The 16,358-nt window shown below is 36.5% G+C and overlaps 1 protein-coding gene across 3 annotated transcripts in view; it reads left to right on the top strand.

The window, feature by feature from the left end:
- LOC122012189 (inositol hexakisphosphate and diphosphoinositol-pentakisphosphate kinase VIP1-like) overlaps window positions 1–16,358 on the top strand; it is a 70,596-nt gene that overhangs the window by 13,803 nt on the left and 40,435 nt on the right. The gene's annotated exons all lie outside the window — the stretch shown is intronic.

Here is a 16,358-nt window from a genome sequence, read left to right as displayed (position 1 = left end):
GAAACAGTCTTCAACCATTGCAATGGTTTTATCCCTTCCAAAATGTCGAGCATTAACTCTCATATCACTTGTTCACGAAAAAAAGTATTAGACAAACAAAGTCGAACTCCCTTAAAGAGATGATCACCATGCAGCAAAAAATCTGAGAAATTTCCATGCTGTCCTGCAATTAAATCAGCAAATATATTACTGAAATCTTTGCACAAAGGATTGTCTTTCTTAAGTAGTTCAAGTCCCACCACTTGTATTGCCATAGAAGAAAGAATATATACTACTCTACTAAGTGAATCAACTGCTTTGTTTTCAACTCCAGATTTGTGTTTGATTCCAAAGGTATATTCTTGTAAGAAAGAGACCCACTTCCTATGTCGATGACTTAGTTTTTGTTGAGAATTGATATATTGAAGAGCTTGGTGATCAAAATATAGAACAAACTCTAGTGGAAGGAGATATCGCCAATAACGCAGAGCTTGAACTACGACATAAAATTCCTTATCACAAGTGGAATATGGTTGTTTCGCCTCATTCAACTTCTCACTAAGATATGCAATAGGATGCCTTTCTTGGCTTAATACGTCTCCGATTCCAACATTATATGCATCACATGCCACTTCAAATCAGTGAATGAAATCTCGAGCCGTGCCGTCCGAAATGGGCAGTTTTTACCATTCCGATATGGAACCGACACCGGCACCGCACGCACAACAATTTCGCATGCGTCACGGGCGCGCAACAGAAGGAAGGAAGAAGAAGAAAGAAGAAAGAAGAAAAAAGAAAAAAGGAACCAATTTGGGGGATGAAGACCTACCTCGAATCATCGATGAAAGCTTGGCGAGGCGGCGGCGACGAGGCGGCGGTAGCGAGGCTGCTGCGGTAAGGCGGCGGTTGCGGTGACGAGCGAAAAAAAAATCACGATGGCGAAATCGCGAAGTTATAAAAAATTAGGTTTTATTAAAACTTTTAAATAAAATCATTATATTTTTTATATAATTTCTAATTAATTATTATATAAATTATAATTATATATTATATAAATTAATAATTAATTAAAGAAACGGTTAATTAATTGATATAATTATAATATATATATTTATTATTTTTATTAAAATTATAAAAAAATTAAAGTAAAAAATAGATAATTTAAAATAATTTTAAAAACAAAGTTTAAATTATTTTTATAAATTTAAAATAGATTAAAATTTTATAAAAATATTTAAAATAATTTTGAAATTTTATAATAATTTTAGAATTTTATAAATAATTCTAAAAAATTAATTGTTAATTTTTTTTTTAAAAAATAATTTTTTAAATAAATTTGATTTTAAATTCAATATAAGGTATATATATATATAATATTATTTAGAATATTTTAAACTATAATTATATAATTATTATATATATATATTATGTTTTTTTATTAATTTATATAATTATTATAGATAATAATTTTTTTTTATCTTAGAATCAATTTGAGATTTGAAATAATAAATATTATAATACTTATCTTCTTTATTTTTAAATTCTTGGTAACAACAACAACAACAACAATAACAACCAAGCATTTTCCCACTAGGTGGGGTCGGCTGTATGAATCCTTTTACGCCATTGAATTGTATCTCCTATTATATCATCATCTATACTTAAATAAATTTTATCTTGTTTTATTGTTGCTAACCAAGTCTTTTTTGGTCTTCTCTTCCTCGTTTGATATGCATGTTTATCATAGTTTCACATCGCCTAACTGGAGCATTTATTGGTCGTCTAAGTACATGTCCGTACCATCTTAAACGTGTCTCTCGGAGTTTTTCCTCAATAGATGCAACTCCGACTTTCTCTCTAATGCTCTCATTTCTTATTTTGTCCATCTTCGTATGTCCACACATCCACCTTAACATCCTCATCTCTGCAACTCTTATCTTCTGCTCATGTGCTCGTAGGTCTAATTGCGGTTTTATAGAACTTACCTTTAAGTTTAAGAGGTACTTTACGATCACATAAAATATTCGACGCTCCCTTCCATTTCACCCATCCTGCTTGTATTATATGTAAGACATCTCTCTCAATCCCTCCATTATTTTGCAAAAATGATCCTAAATATTTAAATCTTTCGGTTGCAGGCAATTCGTCCTCTCCTATCTTAACAATTGTCTCATTACTTCTAATATTGCTAAACTTAAATTCTATATATTCTGTCTTTAATCTACTAAGCTTAAAACCTTTCCCTTCTAGTATTTTCCTCCAAGATTCTAGCTTTGCATTTACTCATTTACTCCTTCATGTGTCTCATCTACCAAAATAATATCATCTGCAAACAACATGCACCACGGTATTGTGTCTTGAATGTGCGCAGTGAATTCGTCCATAATTAGTGTAAAAAGATAGGGACTTAGAGCTAATTCTTGATGTAACTCTATCTTTCTTGGAAATGCTTCAGTTACTCCGCCTGAAGTCTTTACTCTGGTCGTTACATCCTCATACATATCCTTAATTAGTTCAATATATGTTACGTTAACACCTCTCTTTTCTAAAATTCTCCATATAATTTCTCTTGGGACTCTATCATAAGCTTTTTCTAAGTCAATGAATACCATGTGTAGATCTTGTTTTTGCACCCGATATTTTTCAATTAATTGTCTAAGAAGATGTATAGCTTCTATTGTCGACCTTCCAGGCATGAACCCAAATTGATTTTCTGTCACTGTGGTCTTCTTCCTTAATCTTTTTTCTATTACTTTTTCCCAAAGTTTCATAGTATGACTCATAGTTTGCACAATTTTGTACGTCTCCCTTATTCTTATATAAGGGAACTAGAGTACTTATCCTCCATTGATCAGACATTTTTTTCGTTTTTAATATCATGTTAAATAATTTTGTAAGCCATTCAATACCTTGCTTCCTGAAGCACTTCCATACCTCTATCGGAATATCATATGGTTCAACGACTTTTCCATTGTGTATCTCATTTAAAGTTTGTTTTACTTCTGAAGTTTGAATTCTACGATAAAAATTAAAGTTTCTATGCTCATTTGACTCAATTAAATTACCTAAGTTAAGTTGATCACCTAAACCTTTATTAAAAAGTTGATGAAAATACTTCTTCCACCGCTCTTTTATTTCCCCATCATTTACTAATACCCTATTACATTTGTTCAAAGTAAAGCCTAAATTCTCGTGTTTTAGGAACCACGAGTTAGGCCTTTATATAGAAAAGGAAATATACACCAAAAGACAAAAAACCCCCTATAATTATTCTAACACTCCCCCTCAAGCTTGAGAATATAGATCATATACACCAAGCTTGTTACATATATAGTCAATCCGGGGACCTCTAAGTGACTTAGTGAATATATCTGCTAGCTGATCATTTGAGTTGACAAAACTAGTAGATATTTCTTCAGATATGACTTTCTCTCTGACAAAGTGACAGCCAACTTCAATATGCTTTGTTCTCTCATGCAAGACTGGATTTGAGGCAATATGCATAGCGGCCTGGTTGTCATATATGAGTGATATTTGTGTAACCTCTCCAAACCTTAGTTCCTGAAGCAACTGTTTTAACCATATAAATTCTTGACTAGCAATAGCCATAGCTCGATATTCTGCCTCTGCACTGGATCTTGCCACAACATTCTGTTTTTTGCTTTTCCAAGAAACAAGGTTATCTCCAACAAATATACAAAATCCAGAAGTGGATCTTCTATCAGAGGGAGATCCTGCCCAATCTGCATCAGAATACCCCACGACTTGAGTATGTCCTTTGTCTTCATATAGAAGACCCTTTCCTGGTGCACCCCTGATATATCGAACAATGCGAGTCACGACAACCCAATGTTCTTTGCATGGAGAGCTAAGAAACTGACTTACTACACTTACTGCAAATGAGATATCCGGACGAGTGACAGTAAGGTAGCTTAGTTTCCCTACCAATCGTCTGTACCGTTCAGGATCTGAAAGAGGCTCCCCCTGATTTGGCAGGAGCTTGACATTAGGATCCATGTGATTGTCGACTGTCTTTGAGTTTAACATTCCTAACATTCCTATTTCTTCCAGAATATCCATTGTATACTTCCTTTGGGATATAATGGTCCCATCTTTAGACTGTGCCACTTCTATCCCTAGAAAATATTTGAGTTTGCCGAGATCCTTTGTCTGGAAATGTTTGAAAAGATATTGTTTTACTTGTGAAATCCTAAGATGATCATTACCTGTGATGACAATATCATCAACATAAACCACTACATAGATGCAACCAAGGGTTGAAATTCCGTTCCGTGCCGGGCGGCACGAACGAAATTTACCGTTCTGCCTGGGGAGCGAAACTGGCACCGCAAGCGCAGCCGTTTCGAGCGTCAAGCGTGTGCGTCCTGAATTGTCGCCAGTAGCTTCTGGCATCGCCGGACTCTTCTGACGGCACCAGAAGCATTGCGGGACGCTTTTGGCGGCACTGGAAGCATCCCACGAAGCTTCTGGCGTTGTCGGAGGCGTCGCAGGACTCCTTCAAAGCCGCCGGAGGCATCACAGGACTCCTCCGGCGCCGCCGGAGGCGATGCGGGCATGGGGCGACGCGAATGCGGCGGGTGCGGGGCGACGCGGGGCGGCGGGTGCGGGGCGGAGGCAGTGCTAGGGTTAATAATAGGTTAATAATGAGATTTAATAATTTAAACAATTTCTAAGTGTGATATTTTAGAGAGGCTTTCATAAACTCCTAATTAAATTATCCCAATAAAATATTAAAAAAATATATTAAAAATTTTAAAAATAATAATAAATTTTATTAATTAATATTCTGAAATTATTTTTACTTTTTAAATTTTATTTAAAAAATTATTTTTTTAAAAAAAAATCTAAAAAATTAAAAAACATTCTAAATTTTTTTTAAAAATTCTAATTTTTTTTTAAAAATTCTAAATTTTTTTTTAAAAAAAATCAAATTTATATTATGATATTTTTAAAATTATTTTGTATTTTTTCTATTTTAATATTTAATTGTTATTCTAATATATTGTTTACTATTTTAAATATATATTATTTAAATTACTAATTAATTAAATAAATAAATAGTTAATTTATATCATTATTATATATAAAATAGCATCTATTAATTTATATAATTATGATTATTTAATCTGGGCGTTAGAGAACTATAGAGTTGACTTAAATAAAATTTTACAAGAACTAATGCTTCCATTTGATTCACACCACTTATTAGTAAGTTAATATATTATGATGTATCAATTTTAATTCGAGTTATTAATAAATCAATTTTCTTTAAAGAAAACTATATTTAATTATTTTCTCTAACAATATTAAGTTGTTCAATAACGGAGAACTTATATAAAATCAATATACAACTTATTTTTAAATTATACACAATAAACATATTTATCTAATAATTACTATATATAAATAAAAAAAATACCGAAACCGTATCGGCACAGCACGATACGATACCGAAACCGTATCGTTCCAGTCTGGGACCGAAATCTCGGCACGGGTCGAGATTTTAAACCTTGGATGCAACTAGTAGATGAGTGGCGATAAAAGACAGAATGATCAGCCTCGCTCCAAGTCATGCCAAACTGTTGAATTACGGTACTAAATCTACTGAACCATGCTTTGGGTGACTGTTTGAGACCATATAAAGATTTCCGCAAGCGACATACAAGACCAGAAGACTCCCCCTGAGCAACAAAACACGGAGGTTGTTCCATGTAGACTTCCTCGAGCAGGTCACCATGTAAGAATGCATTTTTGATGTCCAACTGATGAAGGGGCTAATGGCGAATTGCAGCAATAGACAGAAAAAGACGCACAGAAGACATCTTGGCAACAGGAGAAAAGGTGTCTCCATAATCCAATCCAAATACCTGAGTATATCCTTTAGCGACAAGACGAGCCATAAGCCGATCAACCGTGCCGTCTACACCAACTTTCACTGTAAACACCTATCAACAACCAACCATTGACTTCCCAGAAGGTAGAGGAACGAGGTCCCAAGTCCCACTACTCTGTAAGGTACTCATTTCATCAAGCATAGCCTGTTTCCATCCTGGATGGGCGAAGGCATCACCTGCAGTCTTTGGAAGAGAAACAGATGACAAGGAAGACAGACAATAATAATAGGATGGGGAAAGACGATGATAGCTTAAAGAAACATAGTGAGGAGAAGGATTACGAGTGGAACGCATACCCTTTCGAAGTGCAATAGGAACATCAGAGTTAGGAGATGGGACCGGAGGAAACGGCGAAGGACTTGGCTCCAAAGATTTGCCCACAGTAGTGTGTTGGTCGGCGGCAAAGCAGAACTAGGACGACGCTGATAAACCTGCAAAGGAGGAGACGAGGCTGGAGATGATAGAAGCGCCTCCGGAGGACAAAAGATAGTTACTGGTGCTGGTGGAGAGGGAGAAACCTCAGTCTGTGAAGCGGAAGGACCAAAAAAAGAAACCGACTCAAAGAATGTGACATCAGCAAAGATGAAGTACCGACGAAGAGTAGGGGAATAACACTTATACCCTTTCTGAGACCGTGGGTAGCCAAGGAAGACACACTTATGAGACCGGGGAGAGAGTTTGTCAATGCCGGGATCAAGAGCATGAGCAAAACATATAGAACCAAAGACCCGAGGTGGTAGAGGATGAAGAGGCTGATGCGGATAAAGTACCGGATGAGGTATTTTACCTTGGAGCGTGGATGAAGGCATGTGATTGATGAGATAACATGCAGTAAGTACAACATCACCCCAAAACTGATGAGGGACATTAGAATGGAGAAGAAGAGTTCGAGTGGTTTCAAGGAGATGACGATTCTTGCGTTCTGCAACCCCATTCTGTTGAGGGGTATGAGGGCAAGACGTGCGATGCAACACACCATGAGATGTCAAGAAGGTACGAAATTGAGTAGATAAATACTCGCGTGCATTATCACTTTGCAAAGTTCGAAGAGAAGTGCCAAATTAAGTTTTTCTTTCAAGAAAAAAGGATTCAAAATAATACTGATTCGAGCGATCCTTCATCGATATAACCGTATAACGGGAAAATCGCATAAAAGTAACAAAATACCTTGACCCCATTGTAGAAGAAACACGACTCGAATCCCAAACATCAGAATGAACCAAAGCAAAAGGAGACATAGCCCGACTCTCAATACGAGGAGAAAAAGAACTACAAACATGCTTACCTAATTGACACGACTCACAAGATAAAGACTCTAAGTGAGAAAGACTAGGGTGTAACTGTTTTAAATTATTAAGACCTGGATGTCCCAACTGAGCATGAATAAGTAGTGGAGATGCCGCCGCCGAACCAACAAAAGAGGATTGTTGAAGCCGATATAGGCCATGAGATTCACATCCGAAGCCAATCATCCTCCCCGTATTCCGGTCCTAAAGAGACAGATGTATTAGTAAAAGAAATGATACAATCAAGAGATCGCGTAAGTTGACTTATCGATAATAAATTAAAGGGAGCGTCGGGAACATAAAGAACATTATGAATGGAAAGAGATGAAGAAGGATGAACAATGCCAATACCCTGGGATTGAGTTTGAGAACTATTGGCCATGGTTACCATTGGCAAATTATCAGAAGTAGTGAGAGAGGAAAATAGGGATTTATTACCAGTGATATGATCGGTGGCTCCAGAATCAAGAACCCAAGGACCCGAAGAACGAGATATGCCAGCAAAGGAAGTATCAGCATGTGCAATGGTAGCAGTGGAACCCGAAGCCTGACGATCCTCAAACCATTTCAGAAAGTCAGTATAGGAAGGTGTTGGAGTCGAATCTGGTGTTAACTGGGAAGTGGAAGCTGAAGAAGCAATAGAACTCTGAACGACCTGGGCAGCACGAGGAGGACGACCATGAAGACTCCAGTACTTATCAATCGTGTGTCCCAGTCGGTGGCAGTGATCACACAAAGGACGACCTTTGCCACCCTTACGAGGTGGAGATCCTTTGTGTCGAGAGACCAAAGCTGACGAGTCGACAGGAACAGAAGAAGACATCGTCAAGACTTTGGCCGGGACACGGAGAAGAGTAGCCCAGGTATTCTCCATGGTAGCTTCTGTGGGGCTGCCCAAGATCTGGTCACGGACATGAGAATAATTTGTGGGCAGACCATATAAAGCCAGAGACAAAAAATTTCTTTCGATTTTCAAGCTCTTCAACAGGATCGGCCGCAGGTGGGAGCAGTTCATTGAAGTCACAAAGAAGGCTAGAGACTGAACCCAGATAAGTTGACATTGAATCCTTAATCTGATGGGTGTTGAGGATGGTCATGAGATCTTCACAAATTTGATAGAGCCGCCAAGAGGTGTTTGTAAAGAGTTGTTGAGCTTGTGTCCAAACAGCTTTGCAGGTTTTATGAGTACGGAAGACATTCCTAAAAGATGGATGGATGGTGGCTCGTATAATACAACACAACTGAGCATCAACCTTCTTCCACAGAGGAAGATCGGCGACTTGAACATCTTCTTCAGTTTGAGTGAGATGTGTCTCATAACCCTGTCCAACAAGCCAAAGCTCAATGTGAGATGCCCAAGAAATATAATTTTTACCATCCAACTGCTCGGAAGAAAGAGGTGCAGTGATATGGTTGGTAAAGATTATGGTATCTGGCTTTGGGGCGCCAGACGTAGCCATGAATAGAACTTGAACCAGGCTGCTGGAATATACGAAGTGAGCTTGCTTATGTTGGAAGAGAATTCCTAGCAACCAACCACAAAAGAAGAAAAGGGAAGGGCTGCAGTTGCTTGCCCCCTGGAAATTCCTTTTTTTTTTTTCTTGGTTGGCGTCGAGCTTGTTGCTGCTGGTGACAGGGCAGAGGAAAGCGAAGCTCCGTGCAACAACGTCGAAGAACCGAAGCTAGGGCAGAAGATCCAACAGCAGCAGAAGCTTGCTCCGTGCGTCCTCCGGTGGCGGCAGTGCGGCCAAGGATTAGGGCAGAACTCGCCGAAGAGAGATGCGGCGCAAACCCTCGAGGAAGAAGCAGACGGCGCGGGGATGACGTTCTCAAAGAAGATCTCCAATACGCCGCGGGTCTCCTCGTAGATGAGGCCGCTGATGCGCTTCACGCCGCCCCTCTACGCGAGGCGCCGGAAGCCTGGATGTTGTCTCGAAGGACCTTGCGGTGGCGCTTCGCACCGCCCTTGAGAATGGGTTGAGGCGGTCAACGATGGAGGAGGAAGGGAGCGTCGACGGCTAGGGCTTGGCCGCACAGGTACGCCGCGAAAACGACGACGGGGAGGCGAGGTCAAGGAAAAGATAGAGACAGAGGAAGCGGCGGCGCAGGGAGAAAAGATAGAAAAGAAATTAGGGTTTTAACCTTGCTCTGATACCATGTTCAAAGCAAAACCTAAATTCTCGTGTTTTAGGAACCACGAGTTTGGCCTTTATATAGAAAAGGAGATATATACCGAAAGACAAAAATACCCCTACAATTATTCTAACAACATTCATCTTTAATACATTTTATTTGGCTAAGATCTCTTGTTTTTCTTTCTCTCACTTTAGCTATTCTATAAATGTCTCTTTCCCCTTCTTTTGTATCCAATTTTAGATATAACCGTTCAAAAGTTTCATTTTTTGCTTCACTCACTACTTTCTTAGCTTCTTTCTTGGCTATTGTATATTTTTTTAAGTTTTCCTCGTTCTTACAAATATATAATTCCTTATAAGCTATTCGTTTTTTCCTTCACTTTCTCTTGTACTTTCTCATTCCACCACCAAGATTCTTTACTTAGTGGTGCATGTCCCTTTTGACTCACCGAGTACACTCTTAGCTACTATTTTCAACTTTGATACCATCTTATCCCATGTTGTATTAGAGTTATCGTATATTTCACCTAATGCTTGTACTTCTACCTTTTCCTTAAATATATGTTGCTTCCCATCCTTTAACTTCCACCACTTAATTCTAGAAATTGTATATATTTTCTTTCTATTGATACTATGTTTGAGGCGTATATCCAACACTACTACCCTATGTTGGGTAGTTAAGCTTTCTCCAGGGATGACTTTGCAATCTTTACAAATCTTTCTATCCTTCTTCCTAACCATAAGAAAGTCAATTTGTGATTTATTATTCCCACTTTTGAATGTGACTAAGTGTTCTTCTCTTTTCTTAAAAAACGTATTAGCTAATATAAGGTCATATGTTATCGCAAAATCTAATATAGTTTTCCCTTCCTCATTCCTCGTTCCAAACCCATAACTCCCATGTACTATCTCATATTCCTCATTTTTCACTCCGACATGCCCATTTAGATCACCTCCTATTAAAATCATTTCATTTGGTGGAATATTTTGTAATATTTCATCTAAGTCCTCCCAAAACCTTGATTTGGTAGCTTCATCTAATCCTACTTGTGGTGCATATACGCTAATTATGTTCATAGTTTCTTTCGCCACTATTATCTTAAGGGCTATAATTCTATCCTCTTTTCTAACTACTCCTACAACTTCATCCTTTAACTTCATCTTTTAACAAACTATCTACAATGATACCCACTCCATTTCTTGCTTTACTCTTTCCAGTGTACCATAACTTAAAACCCGAGTTCTCTATTATCTTTGCCTTCTCGCCTATCCATTTTGTCTCTTGTACACACAAAATACTAATTTTTCTCCTAATCATCATATCTACTACCTCCATTGATTTACCAGTGAGAGTTCCTATATTCCATGTTCCAAATCTTAGATTATTAGTTTTCCTATCATATTTGTTCTTATCTAACCTATGATGTGAGAACTTTTGCCTATTTAACACTACACCCAAGTTCTCATGGAGATGTAGCGGTCCTTGCTGAGACGTTACAGTCGGACCCTGTAACGCGAACTCTTACATATTTATCACTACACCCAAGTTCTGGAGATGTAGCGATCCTTGCCGAGACGTTACAGTCGGACCCTGCAACGTGTTCCTTTCGGGGAACAACCTAGCATTAGCACAATAGTTTAATGGATTCATTTATTGAATATTTGCCATAGTTTGACGCTGACTGGCAACCTAACGCAACCCTCCTCCTTTATCCGGGCTTGGGATCGGCCATGACCAAAGTTACATAACATTAATACAACAACAACCAAAGTTTATTATATATAGTAGATAAATATATAATAAACATATTTATCTTTTATATATATTTATATAATGTATCGAAACCGTATCGACACGACACGATACCGAAATCGTATCGACACGACACGATACCGAAATCATATCGTTCCGGTCTGAGACCGAAACCTCGACACGGGTCGAAATTTTAAACCTTGCTTCAAATACCTTTGAAAAATCTAGTAGTCGAAGAGTAGGTGCTTCAACCAATCTTTTTCTTACTTCTTTAAAAGCTTATGAAGTTGTGTTAGTCCAAACATATGAGTCTTTCTTCATGCAATCAGTTATAGGAGCTGTAATAGTGTTGAAAATTTTGAAACACCTATAAAATGTTGCTAGGCCATGAGAACTTCTGGTTTCTTGTAGTTTCCTATGCAACGGCCACTCTTGGATGACTTTTACCTTATCAGGATCAACCTTTAATCCTCTAGATGAAACCACGAAGCCCAAGAATACCTCAGAGGAAGTTATATAGGAACATTTCTTTAAATTTATACAAAGCTTCTCTCTACGAAGAATCTTCATGACTTGTTGCAAATGGATAAGATGATAATCTTTATTCTTGTTGAAAATTATGATATCATCGAAATAAACAACAAGAAATTTTCTGATAAATGGTTGTAGTACCTGATTCATAAAGCGCATAAATGTGCTTGGAGCATGGGAAAGACCAAAAGGCATGCCATTCATAAAGGTCATCTTAGTTTTGAAAGATGTTTTCCATTTATCTCCTAGCCTTATGCGTATTTGATAATACCTACTTTTTAAATCAATTTTTGAAAAGATAAAAGAACCAGCCAACATATCCCGCATATCATCAAAGCGAGGAGTTGGAAATCAATATTTGATAGTAATCTTATTGATCGCATGATTGTCAATGCATATGCGCCAACTACCATCTTTTTTTGGTATTAACAATGCAAGGACAACACATGGGCTTAAACTTTTCTGAATGAAACCCTTGGACAATAATTTTTCCACTTGCTTCTTTGATTAAGCAGGACTGCTTGGATTCATTCGATAGGACTGTAAATCGGGTAGTTGTGAACCTGGCACAAAAACAATAACATGCTGAATTTTACGTATTGGTGGAACCTCACTAGGTAATTTGTTTTTAGAGCCACATCAGAAAAATCATTTAATAGCATAGTTATTTCCGGAGGAAATAAAGAAACTTTGGGAGCAGATACTTCTTTGATTATAAGAGCATATATAATAGAATTTTCTCTACTCTCCTATGGAAATTTTTTCTTTGTACGTAAAGAGATTTTCCACTATTACTAGCAGTCTTTGCCTTCTCTTGCTTGTATTTCTTCATTTTAGCCATCTGTATTGGTTTCAATAATACTTTCTTGTTGTTGAACATGAAAGTGAAGGTGTTCCCCTTGCCATAATGATGCACATCTCGATTGTATAACCAAGGTCTTGCACGAAGTATATGAGTTACTTTCATAGGAATAATATCGCCCCAAATAGTCATTATAATTTACACAAGAAAGAGAAATAAGACAGTGTTGTGTTACCGGAATGATTGTGTAATCTATCCATCCGACCTTGTATGGTTGGGGATGTGGTTGCATAGGAAGCTTGAGGCGGCCTACCATAGATGCTGAGGCAATATTCATACAACTTCCTCCATCAATTAACCTATTTGCTTGATTCCCACAACGAACCAACATATGGAAAATAGATGCTCATCGCCAATCTTCACCTTCGACTTTTGGAGTAGTAAGAATACGCTTGACAACACTTGCCAAAGAAGTGTCTTCATCTTCTTTCAAATCATCTTCAATATAAACTCTATAATTAAAAGAATTTTCTTCTGCTTATGCCTTTTGATTTTAAGCAAGTATCAATAGAAGGAAAATATATACAACTCTTAGAATTAAGTGATGTAAGTTAAAAGATGGAAAACAAAATATATTTAAGGAGAAAATAAGAGTACAAGTATTAGGTAAAATATATGGTTACTTTAGGATAAGATGGTATCAAAGTTAAAATAGTAGCTAACAGTGTACGCAGTGAGTCAAAGAGACATGTAAACACTAAGTAAGGAATTTGGGGGTAGAATGAGAAAATATAAGAGAAAGTGAAGGAAAAATGAACAGATTATAAGGAATTATATTTTTGTAAAAAATAAGAAAAACTTTAAAAAATATACAATAGCCAAGATAGAGACTAAGTAGTGAATGAAGAAAAATGAAAATTTTGAATGATTATATAAAAAATTGGATACAAAAGAAGAGGAAAGAGACATTTATAGTGGATTAAATATATTAAAGATGAATATAATATGGTACTAGTAAACGATGGAGAAATAAAAGAGTGGTGGAAGAAATTTAAGTAGCGTACTTAGGTAATTTAAGTAGGTTAAATGAGTATAGAAATTTAAATGTTTATCATAGAATTCAAACTTCAAAAGTAGAATAAGCTTTAAATGAGATGCACAATGGAAAAGTCGTTAGACCAGATGATATTCCGATAGAGATAAGGAAGCGCCAAGGGAAACAAGGTATTGAATGACTTACAAAATTATTTAATATGATATTGAAAATGAAAAAAATGCCCGATCAATGGAGGGTAAGTATTCTAGTTCCCATATATAAGAATAAGGGAGACGTATAAAATTGTACAAACTATAGGGGTATTAAACTAATGTGTCATACTATAAAACTTTGGGAAAAAGTAATAGAAATAAAATTAAGGAGACCACAACGACCGAAATTCAATTTGGATTCATGCTTGGAAGGTCGGCAATAAAAGCTATACATCTTCTCAGACAACTAATTAAAAAATATCGGGAGCAGAAACAAGATCCATATATGATATTCATTGACTTAGAAAAAATTTATGATAGAGTACCAAAAAAATTATATGGAGAATTCTGGAAAAGAGAGGTATTAGCATAACATATATTGAACTAATTAAGGATATGTATGAGAATGTAACAACCGGTATAAAGACTTCAAGCGGAGTAACTGAAGCATTTCCAATAATGATAGGGTTACATCAAGGATTAGCTCTAAGTCCCTTTCTTTTTATATTAATTATGGATGAACTCACTGCACATATTCAAGACACAGTACCATGGTGCATGTTGTTTGCATATGATATTGTTTTAGTAGATGATATTGCTAAATTAGAATATTTACAGGAAATACTAGAAGGGAAATGTTTTAGGTTTAGTAGCATAAAGATAGAATATATGAAATTTAAGTTTAGCAATATTAGACGTAATAAGACAATTGTTAAGATAGGAGATGAAGAGTTGCCCGAAATCGAGAGTTTTAAATATTTAGGATTATTTTTACAAAATGATGGAGGAATTGAGAGAGATGTCTTATAAAAAATACAAGCAGAATGATTGAAATGGAGGAGAGCATCGAGTATTTGATGTGATCGTAAAGTACTTCTAAAACTTAAAGGAAAGTTCTACAAAATCGTAGTTAGACCTGCTATGTTATATGGAGTTGAATGTTGAGTTATGACTTTAGCACATGAACAGAAGATAAGAGTTGCAGAGATGAGGATGTTACGGTGGATGTGTGGACATACAAGGATGAACAAAATAAGAAATGAGAGCATTAGAGAGAAAGTCTGAGTTGCATCTATTGAGGGAAAACTCCGAGAGACACGTTTAAGATGATATGGGGATGTACTTAGATGATCAATAAATATTCGAGTTAGACGATGTGAAATTATAACAAACACATATCACACAAGGAAGAGGAATACCAAAAAAGATTTGGTTAGCAACAATAAACCAAGATAAAATTTATTTAAATATAGATGATGATATAGTAAGAGATAGAGCTCAATGACATAAAAGGATCCATATAGCCAACCCTACCTAGTGGGATAAGGCTTGGTTGTTGTTGTTATGCTTTTTGATTTTCAACATCATCTTTATGCTCTATCCCAATATGTAGATTCTTTTTAGGATATTTATAAGCCATATGACCCAGTTGTTGACATTTGAATCATATGTTGTCCTTGTTCTTTAACTCAGTCAGTCTGAAAGGCGGTTTAGAGTCACTTTGCGGATTAAATGAGTTGACGAATCCACCTCTTGCTTGCTGGTTGGTTTCATGAATTCTTTTATAGGTTTTTTATCAAATGAATAATTTAGATACTCCTCCATATTCATGGCAACTTGGAAAGCTTGTTCTAGCCTGTAAAGTGGTTGTCTTAACAATTCCCTTTTGATTTTAGACCTTAATCCAACTTTAAACCTTGCAAGACTTAGTCTAGGATCTTTGTCTTTAACTCATCAAACTTTTGCATATACTCAGCCATAGACAAATGATTCTACTTTAAATTAATTAGTTGATCACATAGTTTGTCATAATAATTTATAGGTAAATACTTCTCTCGTAGTTTGGCTTTCATCTCCCACCATGAGTTGATCGGTGGTTGCCCTACTCTCCTTATGTCTTCTTTCACATTGGTTCACCATTTCTTTGCTAAACTCACGAGCTTCATTCGAACAAACCTCACTCTTCGATCATCTGACGTGTTGTACCAATCAAAATATTCTTCTATTGCTGCAAGCCAATCAACAAATAAAGTGGGGTTCACTTTTCCTTCGAAACCTGACACCTCAGTTCGAACTTTCTTTGTGATATCTCCAACAACATCTTGGTAATTATTTTCTACCTCAAGAAATCCTCTAGCCAATTAGAAAAAGGCTGCTACTGTTGTGGTGTTGGAAATCCTTATTGAACCAAGTTGTTGTTTGCTTGAAATGTTTCTCTTTGCTCTCCTTGGACTTGATCACCTTTAGATTAATAAATCATGGTTTCAACACCATTTAGACAAATTTGCATGCCATTAAGTTGCTCCATCATGCGAATAAGTATCTCATTACGTTGATTATCAGTCAACTTTCCTTTAAAGCTCCTCCTGGATCTTGTAGACATATTAAAGCTCTAAAGCTCTGATACCAAATATGATGTAGTTCAAGAGGAGATTGAGTGTTGGGCAGTTTGGGAAGTAGAAATATGGAATAAAGTGGTAAGGAATGTAGAAACTTAGGTATCACACCTAAGGGTTCCTAGGCATCACACCATAAGGAGATTGTATCACACAACCTAAGAGAACTCTCAAAATATTGATATCTATTTCATATCCCAGCATTAGATCAGTACACACATTTATACTAGGACTCACAAAGGACTCAAGCAATATAAATGCTAATAGATGGACTCATTGAAAACACAAAGAACTTATAAAGACACATAGGAAA

This window comes from Zingiber officinale, chromosome 8A, assembly GCF_018446385.1.
Source record: "Zingiber officinale cultivar Zhangliang chromosome 8A, Zo_v1.1, whole genome shotgun sequence".
Lineage (NCBI taxonomy): Eukaryota > Viridiplantae > Streptophyta > Magnoliopsida > Zingiberales > Zingiberaceae > Zingiber > Zingiber officinale.
Note: the sequence above shows the minus strand (reverse complement) of the source record. Positions and strands in the feature narration are given on the sequence as shown.